Source organism: Vanellus vanellus, assembly GCF_965231255.1.
Source record: "Vanellus vanellus genome assembly, chromosome: 5".
NCBI classification, from domain to species: Eukaryota; Metazoa; Chordata; class Aves; order Charadriiformes; family Charadriidae; genus Vanellus; species Vanellus vanellus.
This window is the reverse complement of record NC_138910.1, coordinates 33,201,633-33,219,865: the sequence shown is the minus strand read 5'-3', so window position 1 is coordinate 33,219,865 and position 18,233 is coordinate 33,201,633.

Genomic DNA, 18,233 nt, shown 5'->3' with positions numbered 1-18,233 from the left:
TAGCAGGTGATCCTGATAAATTAAAACACGAAATTAATTTTTAAAAATGAGCACGGTTTACGCTGTGCACAATATGCAAGCAAAACAAAAACATGCCTGTTACAATCAGATTCTAGATGAACTCTAACATTTCTTTTCCATATCCCTAGCAAGACTAAATGCCTTGGAGACCAACCAAGTATTAAGTTCCTCTTTCAATCACAGCCAGTGATGCAAACTTTGCTACAGACTGAACGTTTCTAGATTAGAGTCAAGGAGGTGTGAACGTGTACTTACAGAACCAGAAAAAAAAACCAAGCAATAGACTTGCTTACAGGTACCTGTCAAAGCTGGAAAACATGGGTTTAAATATTGTATACTGGACTCAACATAGGAAAAAGTTAAGTTTAGATATCAATTTATTTAAAACGTAAACACTGAGGATTATTGTAAGAACAACACAGAAATGGAACTGAATTGCAGAAAGGCTTAAGGAATCAAGTGGTACACAATGGCTTTGGTATGACTGATTCCTGACAACATGAAATACTGTATTCTCCAACAGTGACAGTATGAGAATCAAAGTATGGGAAATAAGTCTCTTCTACTCAGTCTGCTTTTACATTAACATTCAAACACGCTACCTTTCATGATCAAGATGTTGTGTCTACTTAAATGGGACCAATTTTCTTTGGTTTTGAAAGAGAAAACAATTGTGCAATGCTGCTCATCCCAAAAATAATCAGTTGAAATGAAGAAACATGAAACTAGAACAAAGAATAGTAATAACTGCATTGTTTAATTATTTTTAGCCTGTTAAATAAAGCTAACGTGACAATAACAGATGACAAATATAGGAACCCTTCAACAGGCTAAATGATGATTCGCCATGGCCATAAGATTAGAATTTAATTAAAAGAAGTCATTTAACTCTCTGTATGTCTCCTTCTCACTTCCTCTCAGTCTCCAACTGACAACACCCGCTTTCCCCCTGTCCTTGCACTTATACAGGTGCTGGTCTATACTGACTAACCTGTATGTATAACATCTACGCAACTGTAAGGGCTAAGCTTCAAGGTGTGAACTACTAGTGCATTCACAGAAATCAAAATTCAATTATAAGAAAGTCCCACCAAATCACTAGAGGTATCCTATGACTGCTTTGTTTGCTTATAAGAAAAAAGCAAGATTTTTCGGTGAAGACAATTTGCAATACAACAAAAATTCTCACCCACATCTACAGCAAATTTTTGCGTAAGTCATAACAGTACTGTAAGTGAACAGTCTTCATGAATTCAAGTGCAAAACTGCTAAATTAGCCCTACTTACCTTTCCTTCCAAGCGTAGTAGCTACTTATTTTTTGCTCTCAGCCAGTCAACCTCACACAGTTTTTCTCACAACATTTATTTTTCTTATTCTGAAACACCTCATAAACAATTAACCATAGAAAGTTATGTAAAGCATTTTAAAGACTTCTCTAAAAGAATCCAGAAGCATTTTAACAAGCTTGGCATTTCTGTCAAAAAGTAACATTTATCGAATCACAACTGAGTATATTTAATTGTCTAGAGAACATTGTGGAAAAAAAACAATGTATGTCTTAGTTCAACTAAAACTCAGCACAATGTGGGTCTACCTATGTCTTAACCCTGCTGTAGGTCATGATGAGTCACTGTTTTCTGGAAGAGCAGCCAGAGCACCACCTGCAATTTGTCAGTGGGCTGAAATGTGATTAAGTTATCCAAAGCTTTTCTCTAGCAGGAAAGTCTTCCCTTATGCAGAATTACCGCATGAATGCGTTGACATAAAACAGTATTTCCAATGGAAGTATCATTTAACCTCCACATTGAAAGCAAAGCATAAAAAGAATAAAAGGTTCCCACTGCAACAGCAATGAATTTGTTTTTCTGTTTTTAAGGGTAGCTTCGGGGAACCAATAGTTACATCGATTTCCAGTCAAATTCTGCCTCTTCCTTTCCCCCAGGCCTTTTCCTCACTTTTGAATTATGGACTGGCCTTGAGCTCAGCCAGTAGTTAAAGTTTAATACATCCCCGTAGCCCTAATCCATGGGCCACTGCGCGCTATCTAATGGGAGAAAACATCCTGAGTGTCTGGTATGTATGAACTGTTACCCACCTTCCTTGGTATTTTTCTAAACGTCAGGTTATTGAATTATCCTCCTGAAATCGCACAGAGGAGAACACAGTAACAGTCATGCAACTGGAGATACAGTAATTATATCACATATATTTCCTGTACCCTTCAGTGTTCTCACTTTGACAACAGTATCAATTCCAGAGCTGTACAGCTACCCATGTATCCTGTAATCAGCAAAACCCAACAGTTGTCTGTCCTGCTCTCTGCCCTGTGAAAAGCCAACAGCAAAACAAAATGCATGCTGAATGATCGAGTATCAGTCCTGTGAAATATTAATAAGCACAAAGCAACTAGCCAAAGACAGAAAAGGAGGGACCTAAAATATACTAGCAGCAGAATTATGTAAATCCTTCTCCCTTTAACAACAAATACAACAGTAAGCTCAGTCTGCAAACAAGGAAAGGGAATTGCAGGTATCTTTTACAGATTCTGTCATCTCTGAGAAGATTCTCTCTCAGGTACCTGATCAACTTACTAGTGGTAAGTTTATCTTACTAGGTAAACTCAGAGCTCTTATTTTCAATGCGCATTTAATTTCAAAGATTGGTGCTGTTACCTGAAGTCTGAAAAAGGACTTGTATGTTCAAAAGCCTGTTTATTTCTCCCCCCCCCCCCCCCAAGTCTTACCAGTTCACTTAGTATAAGCTGTATCTTCCACATCCAATTCCCCCCAGATCTTGCCGCATTTGTGCGCCGCTCTGAGCCATTTCTGACTACTACTGTCATAGAATGTACCCGGGTTTGGCTTCCATGACATTTTATGACAAGCATGAATTAATTATGCTTTCTTAAAGTTTATTCCATGATGGTTTTTCTAGATGCCTCCCAGATTTTACATTATCTAAAACAATAAAAAAAAAACCCAAATCTATTCACTTTCTCTGTATTTTTCACGATTCTGTATGTATTTCTTACATCCTTCCCACTGGCCTTTTTTTACAAGATAAGATCTACACAGCTTCATTTCATTAAAGCTATTTCATACTTTTTAACGTCTTTTATATAGGTCTACTATATTCCTTAGTCATTCAGAAATTCGTAAAGCTTTAGATTGTTAAAATCACAAAAGTATTTTTTAACTTTCTATAGAAAGTATAAAATCTCCTGGACTCTGTACTAGAAGAACAAGCTATCCGAGTCTCTATTTTTCTGATGCTGATGTTCTTCACCTGCTAAAAGAAGAATAAAACTTGTTACCCCTCCTGCTTAATGAATTTAAGAAGAACAGGGTAAGACACTGTAATTTAGGGGGCTGGCACTGTTAAGAGTTTCAAGACAATGTTATCTCAGAGGCTCTTTCTGAACCACAAAAGCTGACAAACTTTCCATCCACTTACCAAAATAATGGCAGTTTCCACTTCCTCAGAAGTTAAACAATAAAACATACAATATTTTTTTTTTTAAGTTAGCTTGTCCTTCGGGATTTTAATGAAAACAGAGAAGATGTACAGATTCATTAATGCTTGCAACAAACAATTTTGCTTAAATTGCTACCCTTTTCCATAAGCCTGATGCTTTTATCTGCTATTCTTTAATCTTCATAATCCAATCCATTTTGTTGAACTACGTTTTAAAAATTCTCTTCCTCTCATTCGTTTTATTTATTTTTTATTTCCCGGATCCCAAATATACTGCAAACACACCCCCACCCCCTCAGCTAGCTTTTTCAGCATCAGCAAGAGGAGCAAAGTTGAGTCATACAGCAGGCTCCCTCCACTGCACAAGTTTCACGTCAGGGCCCTGTTCCTCTTCCTCATGACCACTAATGCGCTAAGAGAAAGCTACTTTAGACATCTTCTTTCTCTCTGTAATCTGTCAAGATCTCCACTCTCAGCTGGACACTTACAGCTCTCAAAGGGAGGGATGAAAAGCAGAAAAGCCACTTTAGGTGGTGTTTAGGTGGAAATTTCACGGAATCAAATCATTGCAAGTCCACCTTGGATCATCTTCAGAACGCAGTGCAATGCGCTGCAACTTATCTCCTGGGGATTTTTGTGTTTCGTTTGTGGTTTTTTACTGTTTTCTTTGTTTGTGGTTTTTTGTGTTTTTAAAAAGATGCTTACGGTGGTTTAAAAGAATCCTTTTACTTAGCATGTGGAAAGCACAAGGAGCATGCCCATGGGCAACTATGGTATTTCAGGTGATGGGTAGACACTTCTAATGAGGATCAGTGATTTCCCCAAAAATGCTACTGACTGCCTTGTACTTGTATGAACATATTTTAACTGTAAAGACAATCCAGAGTCATTTCTTCCTCACAGATCAATAGCAGAAAAGAAAGAAAATGGGAATAGAATAGTAGTGGTAACTGTATTTATTAAAGCTGCCTGACTGCTTTTCTAAACTGTTAATTCGTTATTTTGCAGCTACTTTGATGACAGGGGAGGGCCAGGAACAGAAATGAAACACAATCTGTGATAATGCAACCAGGGAAATCGCCCAGTAACTGCATTTCCTTCTTTTATTTATTCTTTCTTTCACTTGGTGTATCTTACATTGCATGCTGAAATGTACTGCATTTATAGAGGTTAACTTGCCTTCCACCCTAGTACACTTTTACAGTCATATACTGCAGGTTTGTACAACTAGTGATGGATACACATCCAACATATAGCTTGTTCAATTCCCAGACAAAATAATTGTGGCTAAGTATTTAATTGCATTTTGACATGCATATTTTTTTTTCTTCCTCTTTCCTTAGAGCCAGGCTTTCTTCTGAATGTGTTAATAACAGTGAAAATAAGCTGTTAATTGGAAACTGAGTACAACCCTAGAGCAACAGTGTTAAGTATCAAGCTATACCAAATATTTACAATGAAACTGTGACTTGTGCCTTTGATTTTGCAAAAGTTGTTCATCTCCCATGAAACTGCTTGTTTGCTTCCATAGATCTCCAAAAGAAAGAGTATTCTAATTTTACTAACTGATCTTCTTGCCGTGAATTATATACATGGTTTGTTATTTTGCAGGGCAAAAGATAGCTGCAGCTCAGTAGACATTACCCAATGTTAAATTCTCATCAAATACAACAGAAATTGAAGACCTACAATTTTGTGCCTCAAATGAGGCAACCACGGTCAAAGTGCAACATATGAATTCCGGCAGACCAAAAGAACAAAGGACACTGATAGAAGTAAATGACTGGAAAACCTTATATAGCTGCTTTTTAAATTGTTTGCTGTGAGCAGCTGACTCCAACAAGACCATTAGATAGGAAAGCCAAAAGGATCAAAATTCAGAATTTCAGACACAAACACATTTCAGTTGGATCGGTTATGACAGCAAAGTTAGCCTTTGTAGAGTTTCTAAGTGTTGATGCTGATCATAATATTCAAAGCTAACAAAGCAAATGAGAGTACAAAAGGTTTCTGGACATCCTAAGTGCCAGAGGAATCATTTGTTCCAGTAATTCAAACAAACGTAATTGCCTGTGTCAAGGATTTCCAAGAGCAGATGCAATTAAAGCACAACTGTCCTAAAAGAAACAGAAAAGGGTTTTCATTATTCAGCAATCTCAGAAGCACCACTAATACACAGCAACTATTTCTGCAACACTTATGACTGCATAAGTACATATAAATCACTTACATTTACTTATTAGTCACACTCCTGGCTTCTGATAAAATTACTTTTCAAAACCTAATAAAGCATCATGGATCACTTCTAGTCTGATGCTTCAAAATTACTGTATGCAGAAAATATTACAAATTTGTTCTCAGCTCAGAAATGGCTCTAACAATTTCATGATTTTGCTAAAAAAAAAATCTTACCCTAAAATTAGTATTCTGTGTGTAGGCATACCACTGTATTTTTAATTTTTTGAAGAGACTAAAAAAATTGCTGTGTACTAACCTTAATCTTTTATGGCTAAGTTCTATGAAGAAAACAGTAAAATTCACTCCAACTGATAACAAAACACATGCACACCTGCAGCAAATGAGTTTGCAGATTGATCCCTATCACTCCTTGCTCCATTTGCCTTGTTGCATATTTTGGAAGACACCATCCCACCCTTCCATTAAGGAAGAGGAAAAAATCTCAAGTTAATGTTACTCCTTATTGCTAATGCACTGGATCTGCTGGAGGTGAAAGCAAAAGCTAGTATGTGCCACCCTTTCCTGACACATGGGAGAAAATTTGACATCAAGGACTTGCCATCTCTCAAATGCAGTATCTTTAAGAAAAGTTAAAAGCACTGGCAGATTTCAGCAACTGAGAAAAAAGTGCCCCAAGGCACCTGCTACAGACCAGGCAAAGGAGAGAGGGAGCTGAACCCTCATCACATCCCCTATTTTCTGGGCACAACCCTCCTTTCAATTCAAACTTTGCCAGTCCCATGGTTGGCCAGCATGGCTGTCTCCAGAGTTGTCCCCAATAGCCAGAACATGTCCTTTGAAAAAAACATTTTTTCTATTACCCTATATGCAAGGGTAATCAAACTCCAACCTCACTCTCCAAGCTCCCATCCTTACTAAACCAGAAAAGGACAAGAAAGAAAAGGATGACCAGGACCGTGAAAATGAATGTGTATGCAGAGAATTGCAGAAATCCAAAATTACTGAAGGTGTGGGGAGGGAAGAGAATGACGAGAGAACTGCAGAGATGCCTGAAGACAAAACTGGGGCAGGGGGGGCGGGGAAATCAGTGAAGGAAGGAAATCAGAAGAGAAAGAGCTTTGGGACATATAGAGAATGATAAGATAGGAAAACTTCAAAGAAAGGAATCAAAAGAATAATTTAAAGATAATGGGTACATGACATTTCAGAACATATATTCTTAAGAGAGAAATTGTTCTTGTTCTGTGGTTTAATTGATTAAAGTTCTGTCGTTTTGTAATTAAAAAGCCACATTAAACATACACTAATGATAATTAGGGGGAAAAGAATCTCATGATCTGATAGCACATAAAATCACTTGGACTCTTACAATAAGCAAGCTGAATTTAAAATAATCAATTCCATAATGGTTAAACTATCACTCAACAACAACTGGAGGGTAAGACAGGCACAAAGGTATGATGCTTATGAAGCTTGACACTATTTTGGGGATGCATTACTTTCCCATCCTAAGTTTCAATGGCAAACAGGAGGATGCATGCTCTAGCCTTTGGATTTTATACCACCACCAAGACCAGTATTACAGTGTTTGTAAATCAAAAGCAATAGTGAAGTCCTTAACAGATTTAATGGAGGTTGTCACCTTTAGGAAACAAAAGCACTGTTTAGGGTAGCATTTTTTATTACAAACTTTTTGAAAGCGAGATAAGGGTGGCAAGAGGAAGCTTTTCACATTGAGACATCACTTGCCATGAAAGGGCTTTCTCAAAACCAGAAGTCTAGAAGCATTTGTAGGAGTTCAGATTTCACGGATTTGATTTGCAAGACTGTTCCATAGCTGAATCCTTACAACCAAGAACATTTTTCCCCAGTTTTTTCAGCGTTAATCCTGGGCTTTGCTAACTGTGTTGTGCCAGAATAGCACACCTATGGGATAGTCCAACTCAATTATTTCCACCACAAATGCCTATACAAAAATTTTTCCTCATGGTCCAGGAGGAACAGCACTATAAACACTTAAGTTTTTAATCCTTGGGTCCTTTCCATGCATAAATAATGGATACATATTTAAATCTAGTCTGCATTTCTGTCAAAAAAAAAAAAAGCAGGCAATTTGCACTCTTACACATTCAGTTCCTGCTGACTGTAAAACAGGTGATACTCTGTTCACCTCAGTAAGATCCCTAGCCATGCTATTTAATACAAACTACAGAAAAGGAAAAAAATCACCAGCAGATGAAAACGTGCCTATAGCAACCAACTACCATGCTCTAGAGATCATGTATGGACTGGTTTTAATTCCAGGTAACTAACAGCAAGAAGAAGAGAACTTTTAAGTGAAGACCTACAAAAATGCAAAGTATGATTACCTACATTTACATTTTAATGAGATAAAATGTATTCAGTCAGTGTCTTCATGTGTTCAGTTAGACTGAACTATCTAAGGTTTTACAAAGATGAGAGACTATGTGCAGTAATACCGATACCCAGCCAATAACTTGGAAAGTAGGCACTTCATACGAGAAAACTTTTCCTCATATACAGGAAATGTTAATGTATATGCAATACTTCTGCTATTTTTCTGTAGTAAGCTACATTACACCAAATTTTTAAACTGGTTTCTTAGTACATTGCATAGATCAAAGGAAAAACTGATCAGATACATCAATCAAAGCAGATTACATTCTGTTAATCCACTTAACTATTTAAACTGTACTTGGCCTGATTTAAGAAGTATAAATCACAGTAGCCCAATTAAGTGCTATGCCCATTTACATCAGCCTACAAGTGCTTCCTTTGTCAGTAAACCTTGGTAAGTTTGAAAACATTCAAAAAATAACAATAGTATTACACACAAGACCAGCTTCCCAAATTCAAATCGTTAACTACAGAACTCAGTTGAGAAGATTCGTTTTGTCTTCACAAGATGTGAAACTTCCCTTAATTTCTCCTCCCTTGGAAGACACAATTTCTAGGCTTCAACAACCCACACTGGACTTAGGTTGTCAATCTGAAAGTAAAAGATTTCATTACTAGTTTCCCAAGCAGTTTACATTCAAAATGTATTTTGGATTGAGGAGGAACAAAAGGATAAGACAGCAAGAAGACACAACAGCAAGAAGACACACAATCAGAATCTGTTGTGATACTGTACAGATCCTTAACAGCCCCCACTGCTGTTAAGACTTCACAACCGTTTCTGTACTAACGAGGAATGATTACGATATTGATTTTTCGTGGGGCTGCTTACATGAGTAAACATTAATCAATTTACATTAAGGTTGTGAACTAAGATCAAAATAATTATTTGACAAATGACGCTTGCTTGCAGCTGACTTACAGCCTACACCACAAGTAACGAAGCATAGGTAGTAGAGAGCTAAATCCTTTACTCTTTCAGTACTGCTTTTTGTTTCCCAGTGACACACAATTAGCTCTAAGACTCTAAGTCAACACATTTTTTCTTTGGAAATGAAGCTCGGATATATGATTTGTTCTTATCTGCTGCTCTTACTTCTGAGGTGTTTGGAAGACTGAACTCATCCTCCATATTTAGGAAGATTGTTGCTATTCTGTTTAAAAATGTTTCACATGTAGTTAATCAATGCATATTTTAGTTGACAAAGTCTTTGTTTAATATGCAGATAGCCAAGACTGTTTTATGCATTAATAAAGGGATGTCATTAATTTAAAAATCACATTAATTTGTCAGAAAAATTTCTGTGTATTAGAGCCTCACCAAAAAAAACCCTGAAAATTACACAGAAGAAAGATTTGAGGAAAAGTATTTTTATTTTTCCAGATTGAGCACTTGAGAGTGTGTCAATGCTTGTGTTTTGCTCCCCCACAGCAGTCTCCTGTTTGTTTGGGTGGATTTTTATCCAAGCTTTGGAAAGAAAAGCACTTACATGGTAACCATAATAACACAAACCTTGGAAAGGAGACACAGCAACATGCACAAGACCTGAAGCTTACATTTTCTTCTATGAACAGATTCAAAATGGACCGTGTCGCTTAAAAAAAAAAAAAGAAAAAAGGAATGACCAACTTACAGTAAGAAAAAAAGAGACGCAAGATTAAAACAAAGGCTTCCTTCATGCCAACACACGGTAGTTCAACACACGGTAGAAAGAAAAATTAAATACATGCATTATTCCTCCTTATATTGACTTTACTTACCCCACCCACTTATAATCAAGAAATGTAATAGAAATGAGTTTATCTACAGAAGAAACAAAACTTCTTAGCTTTCTTTTTCCCTTTAATAAAGGGCTGTCTCCGTACAGCTACCAGACAACTGATGAAACTTATGCCAATAGGCGTTTAACATACTTCTTGTATCTATAGTACCTGAAACTCTTTACAAACTGAGATAAGCATCAGCAAGCTTGAAAAACCTCCTGACTTCATGCTCTTAGAGCCTTGGCAGTTAATTGCTTCAGTCAGTGATTTATCCTATCATGATGTGGCAAACATGTCTTAAGTCAAAACCAGACTTCTTTGTAGTGTATCTAAGCTAAAGCCTTTTACCTATTAACTCACCTTAGCTAGAAATCCAGTACTCAAATCTATGCCTTTGCACGCAATCAGTATCAATATCAGCATTAAGAGGAAATGAAACAACCTAAAAGCAAAGACTTCTTCCAAAACAGTGAGTCAGTTTTTAAAAGACACAGGATCTCATTGGAAATTAGTATGTTCGGGACTACAAGGCAAAATTAACACAACACCCACCTCAATACAGTAAACAAACAAAAAACACCCACCCAAATTCAATGAAGGAAAATAAGGGTAAAATTTTAAACCAGCAATTAGTCCATCTCTTAGAAAGTTGAGTCTGAAAATTTGACCTTATTTACCTATTTTCTATAAAGGTATGCATAAGTGAACTCTAGAAAAATCAGCCTTCCATAATTTGCAATATTCTGTATGTTTCACACAATGCCTAAGGAGGAAAAAAAAAATCTCAAAAAAAAAAAAGCCTACATCTTTGGTATCGGGAAAAAACCCACATCTAAACTGTTCAGTGTAACTAAACGTGTGACACAAACTGAGGCTGGAAGCGGAAATTGTCAGAATTCCGTGGAACATTAAGGAGGGTGACAATTTACAACTGCTGAGCAGCAGCACCACGGTGTTTACAGTGGTTCTCTACGTTAACCAATAGTTTCAAAATGAAAAATACTAACCTGTCACACTTAACGGCCCAACATAACATAATCCAAGTTCAGAGCAAGTTCATAATACACACTTACTCAAGTTAATAGAATGCGTTCATAAACGTTAAGCTAGGACCAAGTTATATTTTGCTGGAAGTAATTTCATTCTAAGAAAGTCAAAACACCTTTTAGGAAATGAAACAGACAAGAGGTGTCGTATCTACCCACTCAGAGATTATTAGGTGAACATTTGAGACAAAAACACCATGTAAGACAACCATGAACTATGACATTTATTCTAGTTCTGATACTTTGCTACACATGCTTACAAGACCCTACCAGCATTTTGGGAAGATCTGGACATCACTCAACATGGCATTATTCAAAACATAAGAAGCTAGCTGTTATATGAAATAACATGTGTCTGTGTATATATAGCATGGGGTATAAACAAGAACAGTTAAGAGACGTATGCACGCCTGCACGGTTATGATCTTACTGGCATCACAGAGACGTGGTGGGATGACTCCTACGACTGGAATGTTGGAATGGAAGGATACAGGCCCTCCAGGAAAGACGTGCAGGGGAAAGGAGGAGTGGGTATCGCCCTCTATGTCAATGACCAGCTGGAGCGCACAGAGCTCAGTCTGGGGATGGATGAGGAGCTGACCGAGAGCTTACAGGTCTGGATTACAAGGAGGGCAGGAACAGGTGACATTACAGTGGGAGTCTGCTACAGGCCACCCGACCAGGAAGACTGAGCAGATGAGGCCCTCTACAGACAGATAGGAGCAGACTCATGTTCACAAGCCCTGGTGCTCATGGGGGACTTCAACCACCCCAATATCTGTTGGACGGAAAACACAGCAGGGCATAAGCAATCTGGGAGGTTCGTAGAATGCATTGATGATAACTTCCTTCTCCAAGTGACAGAGGAGCCAACAAGGAGAGGTGCTGTGCTGGACATTGTTCTCACCAACAAGAAGGGGCTGGTGGGGAATGTGAAGCTAAAGGGCAGCCTTGGCTGCAGTGACCAGCTTGCTGGAGTTCAAGATCCTTAGGGCAGTGAGGTGGGTGAACAGCATGCTCACTACCCTGGACTTCAGGAGAGCAGACTTTGGCCTCTTCAGGAATCTGCTTGGCTGAGTACCATGGCATAAAGCCCTGGAGGGAAGAGGGGCCCAAGAAAGCTGGTTAATATTTTCAGGGATCGCCTCCTCCAAGCTCAGGAGCGATGTATCCCAACACAGAGAAAGTCAGGCAAAAATGTCAGGCGGCCTGCATGGATGAACAAGTAGTTCTTGAACAAACTCAAGCACAAAAAGGAAGCCTACAGAGAGTGGAAGCAAGGACAGGTAGCCTGGGAGGAACACAGAGAAATTGTCGGAGCAACCAGGGATCAGGTTAGAAAAGCTAAAGCCCAGATAGAGTTAAATCTGGCCAGGGATGTCAACAGCAACAAGAAAAGCTTCTACAGGTATGTCAGTGATAAAAGGAAGACTAGGGAAAACGTGGACCCACTCAGGAAGGAAACAGGAGACCTGGTTATCCAGGACACAGACAAGGCTGAGGTATTCAATGTCTTTTTTGCCTCAGTCTTCACTAGCAAGTGCTCTAGCCACACTGCCCACATTGCAGAAGGCAAAGGCTGGGAGAATGAAGAACCGCCCACTGTAGGAGAAGACCAGGTTTGAGACCATCTAAGGAACCTGAAGGTGCACAAGCCCATGGGACCTGATGAGATGCATCCGTGGGTCCTGAGGGAACTGGCGGACGAAGTTGCTAAGCCACTATCCATCATATTTGAGAAGTTGTGGCAGTTCGGTACAGTTCCCGCTGACTGGAAAAGGGGAAACATAACCCCCATTTCTAAAAAGACAAGAAAGGAAGACTTGCAGAACTACAGGCCAGTTAGTCTCACCTCTGTACCCAGCAAGATCATGGAGTAGATCCTCCTGGAAACTATGCTGAGGCACACGGAAAATAATGACGTGATTGGTGACAGCCAATCTGGTGGCTTTCTACAATGGGGTTACAGCATTGGTGGATAAGGGAAGAGCAACTGACATCATCTAGCTGGGCTTGTGCAAAGCATTAGACACTGTTCCACATGATATCCTTGCCTCTAAATGGGAGAGACATGGATTTGACAGATGGACCATGTGGCACACTCAAAGGTTTGTGGTCAATGGCTCAATGTACAAGTGGCAACCAGTGACGAGCGGCGGCGTTCCTCAGGGGTCAGTATTTAGACTGGTGCTGTTTAACATCTTTGTTGGTGACATGGACAGTGGGATTGAGCACACCCTCAGCAAGTTTGCCAACAATACCATGCTGTGTGTTGCAGTTGACACACTGGAGGGACGTGAACCATCCAGAGGGGCCTGGGCAGGCTTGAGAGGTGGGCCCGTGCAAACCTCATGAAGTTCAGCAAGGCCAAATGCAAGGTTCTGCACACGGGCCGGGGTAACGCTAAGCACAAATACAGGCTGGGTAGAGAACGGATTGAGAGCAGCCCTGAGGAGAGGGACTTGGGGGCTGTTGGTGCATGTAAAGCTCAACACGAGCCAGCAATGTGTGCGTGCAGCCCAGAAAGCCAACTGTGTCCTGGGCTGCATCAAAAGAAGCATGGCCAGCAGGTCAAGGGAGGTGATTCTGCCCCTCTACTCTACTCTCGTGAGACCCCACCTGGAGTACTGTGTCCAGCTCTGGGGCCCCCAACATAAGAAGGACATGGACCTGTTGGAGCGAGCCCAGAGGAGAACCATGAAGATCAGAGGGCTGGAGCACCTCTCCTGTGAGGACAGACCAAGACAGTTGGGGCTGTTCAGCCTCGAGAAGAGAAGGCTATAGGGAGACCTTATAGCAGCCTTCCCCCCCTTAAAGGGGGGGCTAAAGGAAAGATGGGGAGGGACTCTTTATCAGGGAGTGTAGCGATAGGATGAGGCGTAACAGTTTTAAACTGAGACAGGATAGATTTAGATTAGATATTAGGAAGAAAGTCTTTACTGTGAGGGTGGTGAGACACTAGAACAGGTCGCCCAGGGAAGTTGTGGAGCCCCCATCCCTGGAAATGTTCAAGGCCAGGTCGGATGGGGCTTTGAGTAACCTGGTCTAGTGGGAGGTGTCCCTGCCCATAGCAGGGGGGTTGGAACTAGATGATCTTTAAGGTCCCTTCCAACCTAAACTGTTCCATGATTCTATGATTTTTTTATATATACAGACACAGAAATATGAAACAACAATATGCAATATACCTTCTTAACTGTTGCTTTCTCATAAATGACAGTGGCCTCTTGTTTTTCTCTAGGTAAACAGCATGCAGTTGCAGCTTTTTCTTATCCAAAAACATGCAGCAGCATCTTTATGGCTACGTCTGCACTCGTATGCAGAACGGGCCAGGAAACAGATGCTGAAGCCATGCAGTACAGCACACATGCCAAATGCTCTTCTCTTACAAAATGGGGCAGTCTTAACCATAGTCCATTTTGGGATAGTCCCTGGTCCATGGCTTCCCCTGAGCTGCACCTTGTTTGGGCTGCCAACACTGGCCAAAAAAACATGCCCAGGAGCCCACTAACAATAAAACAGTGCCACAGTCCTGGGACAGCATTCAAGTTCAGGCTCTAAGCCTCTAAGACAGCAGGTACAGCCACAGCCTTACTGAAACCAATGGAAGTTTCACAAGTCTCAGAGAGCCCACCACAGTTATATTTGTAATTTTCCTATGCAATAAAAATATTTCGGAAGTTATTTCCTTGACAACTATATTTATGCTCAACAAGACAATGCAGACAATTTCATTAGAGTGATGAATCAAGAAGCATAAATCATGGGTTTTTTATGTAGCTATAGCTACCTTTTAAAGAGATGATAAGTTTACAATCTGTACTCTTCCGTCATTTCTAGTGGGAAAAATAACTCTTTATCAAACTGCCAGCTCAAAACAGGTTCAAATGGGTAATCTAGCAGAATAATAACAAGATCAACCAAGCAGATCAGCTGTTTTTAGAATGCATCTTAAATAAAGAAAACACACAGCTTAACAAGCACACCTTTTGAAGCTGGAACTTTGTAGCCTAGCACTATAGCGCTCACATGCTCCTGAGACAGCAAAGTTAAAAAAGAGTCACACAAAGATGGGCATATGCCTTTTTGTGACAATCAGGATCCAAACGGAATTCCTGGTTTTGTAATCTTTTATTGCTATTTTGCCAATACTCAGCATCTGCAACCTCCAATTCAGCGAAGCCCTTGATATGGGGCACCTAGTGAATGACCACTTTTGAGCATTCTTTCACCAGAATCCTGAGACCTCACTGCTCCCCACCAGGCTGTGGCTGATCCCCACCACTCACCGTAAGGTGCTGTGGCTTCAGCTGTCACATTCATTCCTGGCAAACTCTTCTTTCTTACTGTGATTACTCTATCCGACAAGGATCAGTCAATGTTTTCTTTTTTTAAAGATGCTGCTGGTCATTCCTGGAAGAAAATGAATTTTACTGTTGCATGCTTTGGGTTCATCTAATTACAATACCAGCCTTCAGGGAATTTTTAAACTAATGACATTGTATTTGTCAAGCACAGAAACTTTTAATCTGATTTTTCAAGTGGATCCTAGCCAATGGATCCTTGCCACCATAGCACTTAACAAAACACATTTGACTGTCCTCCATGCAATATTTAGGTGGGCTTATTATCAAAATGTTAATTTTTGTTACCTGATATCTTTCTCTGGTGGTCAATACAAGGCACATCAGCATATTGACAATGTTATTAAAGTTTTTATGACTAAAAGTCCACAAGTCAAATTATATGTGTATATATACAGCTTCACAAATGAACAGAGGCACACACCTTAAGAAATCTGAACCAAAACACTATCTGAATAACTTCTCAGTTTGTCTGCTGATCTCATGATTTCTTGTACGCCAGCATGAAGAAATACCAGCCCAACAGTACAGTTTGGTTTTTTTTTAATTTCAACATCCTATTCTTTATTTTCAAGATTTTTTCATTTCTAGTGCTAATACAAAGAACAAACACCCAAACTATTAATTATGTCACAACGACTCCTTAACGCCCTCAAAAGGAAATAGTTCAGATGACCCATCACTCATCTACTTTTGGGTAATTCCTTAATTCTGAAGGACAAATACTGCACTATTTCAACCATTAAGTTTGGCTTGATTGTACTAATTGGGTCTTTTGGACAAATAATGCTGGATTCACATTTCAATTTCAAATTAATTTCAATTATTACTGCTTCTTCAGAACACACACAAGCTGCAATTGTGCCACATAGAAAAGTTGATAACGACACTTCAAAGAAAAAATCTTTCAAAATTTCTTTTTCATCTTTCAAAACTATCAAATGTAATTATCTATTTTTTTCAAAACTGCATACTTCAGGGCAAATTTACTAAACGAATTACGAAATACAGGTATTATTGTCCATTAAGCAACTGGTATCAGCACATTAGTCCTCCCCAAACATAAAAATAAATACAGTTCTGACACAAAACTGTGTAAATGTAACTTAACACAAAATACTGGCACAATCAAAACAAGTAATAGGATTCCTAGGTGTTGGAAGGGATGACTGGAACACATATGCTTGTAACATGAGTGGCTACATCTTGAACACTCCAGGGCTTGGACTTCCAATGAGAACTCACAATCTGACTGCAGTCTTTTAACACAACTACTCAGAAGTTTTATCAAGATGCTCAGAAGACAGCATGCACCTACTGTGATACTTTCACCAAGTATGCAATCAATTTTAAGAAGAGGCACAGGTTTTAAGCACTGATGTCTACATTTCTCTAAAAAATATTAAAAAAGAAAAAGTGTTACTTGAACTCTACATGTGCTACAGTAATTTAGGATCACATCCTACCTGGCACCTGATCCCACGAAGAGGTGCCCTTGTAACACATGTCCATGCTACACAAAGCTTTATCACTATTGTCAATCTTATTGCCAGAGAAATGGGTATTTTCAACCTTTTCTTCAATATCACTGATATTCCAACTGATGACAAACAAGCTGCTGCAGAGGAACATCACAGAGGTCCTGTATTACTGTCTATTTAAACTGTACACAGTTTACTTCAGTTGCAATGGAAATGACATGGAACTTTTCTTACTAAACTCAAATACCCAAATAATTTGTAACAACAACTTAATCCCATTCTCATCTTGCAACGGGCCCTGGTATGATTAGATAAACACCTCATATACCGTTATGAGCTTCAAAGTGACAAAACACAGGTTCACAAGGCAGCAAGAATACGTCTCCTCTCCTTTTAGATTGGAGGACTTCTATATAAAACATTCAATTCAGTTCCATCTGTTGGACAATGTAATTAATACTCTTCCTACTGGTGACTGAGTAACCTCACTCCAGCCTCTCCCCCTTTGTAACATAACCAGAAGATCAACAACAGCCAATGTGAAGACAAAGGCCATGACCATGCCATGCATAATGACAGCAGGATCAAACAAAATTAGGCTCAGCTACTCAGCATCCCATACTATGAAAGGCAGCATTGTTGGCTATGGTCTCAAACAAGGGGGTTTGAACACACCACTTAAGCACATATTTACATCTCATTTTTAATGATTAAGTAACATTACTCAAATAGGTGTTTTGCCACCAGCTCCCTTGTATCAGTACACATTAGCCAATGGAGTGAATGCAATAACCTACGCATCCCATTTCTGCCTGATTAAAAGAGATCTTTTGAACAAAAAACAAAACAAAACAAAAAAAAAATGCTGAATTGGATTAAAAAATAAAAAAATGGAAGAAGAGATACACTTAATTATTCAAGAATGTAATCTGTAGATTGCATACACAGAAAGCCCCCTTATTTTGCAGCATACCAGAGCTTTAGCTGCAGTTTGAAGTATGTTGGCACATAAAGGAAAAAAAAAAGGTGGGTTTGTTTTTTTTTTTTTCAGTTAGGCATTACTATTTAATCTTATAAAGGAGGCAACACAAAATTCATCCAATTTCTTCTCAGGAAACCTTACAAAACAGTATATTGTTTCTGGCTGACAGCCACTCTACTATTATATGGCTTCTTAAATGCATAACATTGTGAATTCTACCAGGTTTGAAAAAGCACCGGAAGTGTAAAACAAAGAGAAATGCCCATTAGCTAAATTGACTTTAAAATAAAAAGCAAGATAGTAAATAGGTCTTTAAGGCAGGCAGAGGGTCCTTGCGGAGACTGGCAAATGCTCCAAAATTCTATCATGCCAACAAGACTGAAAGATACGCCACAAGCTTGCACTGGCATCACCAGAAGGCTGTTTATAAAGATAGACGAATGGAAGGAAGGCTTTTCAACTACAATTCTGTGAAGTTAAACT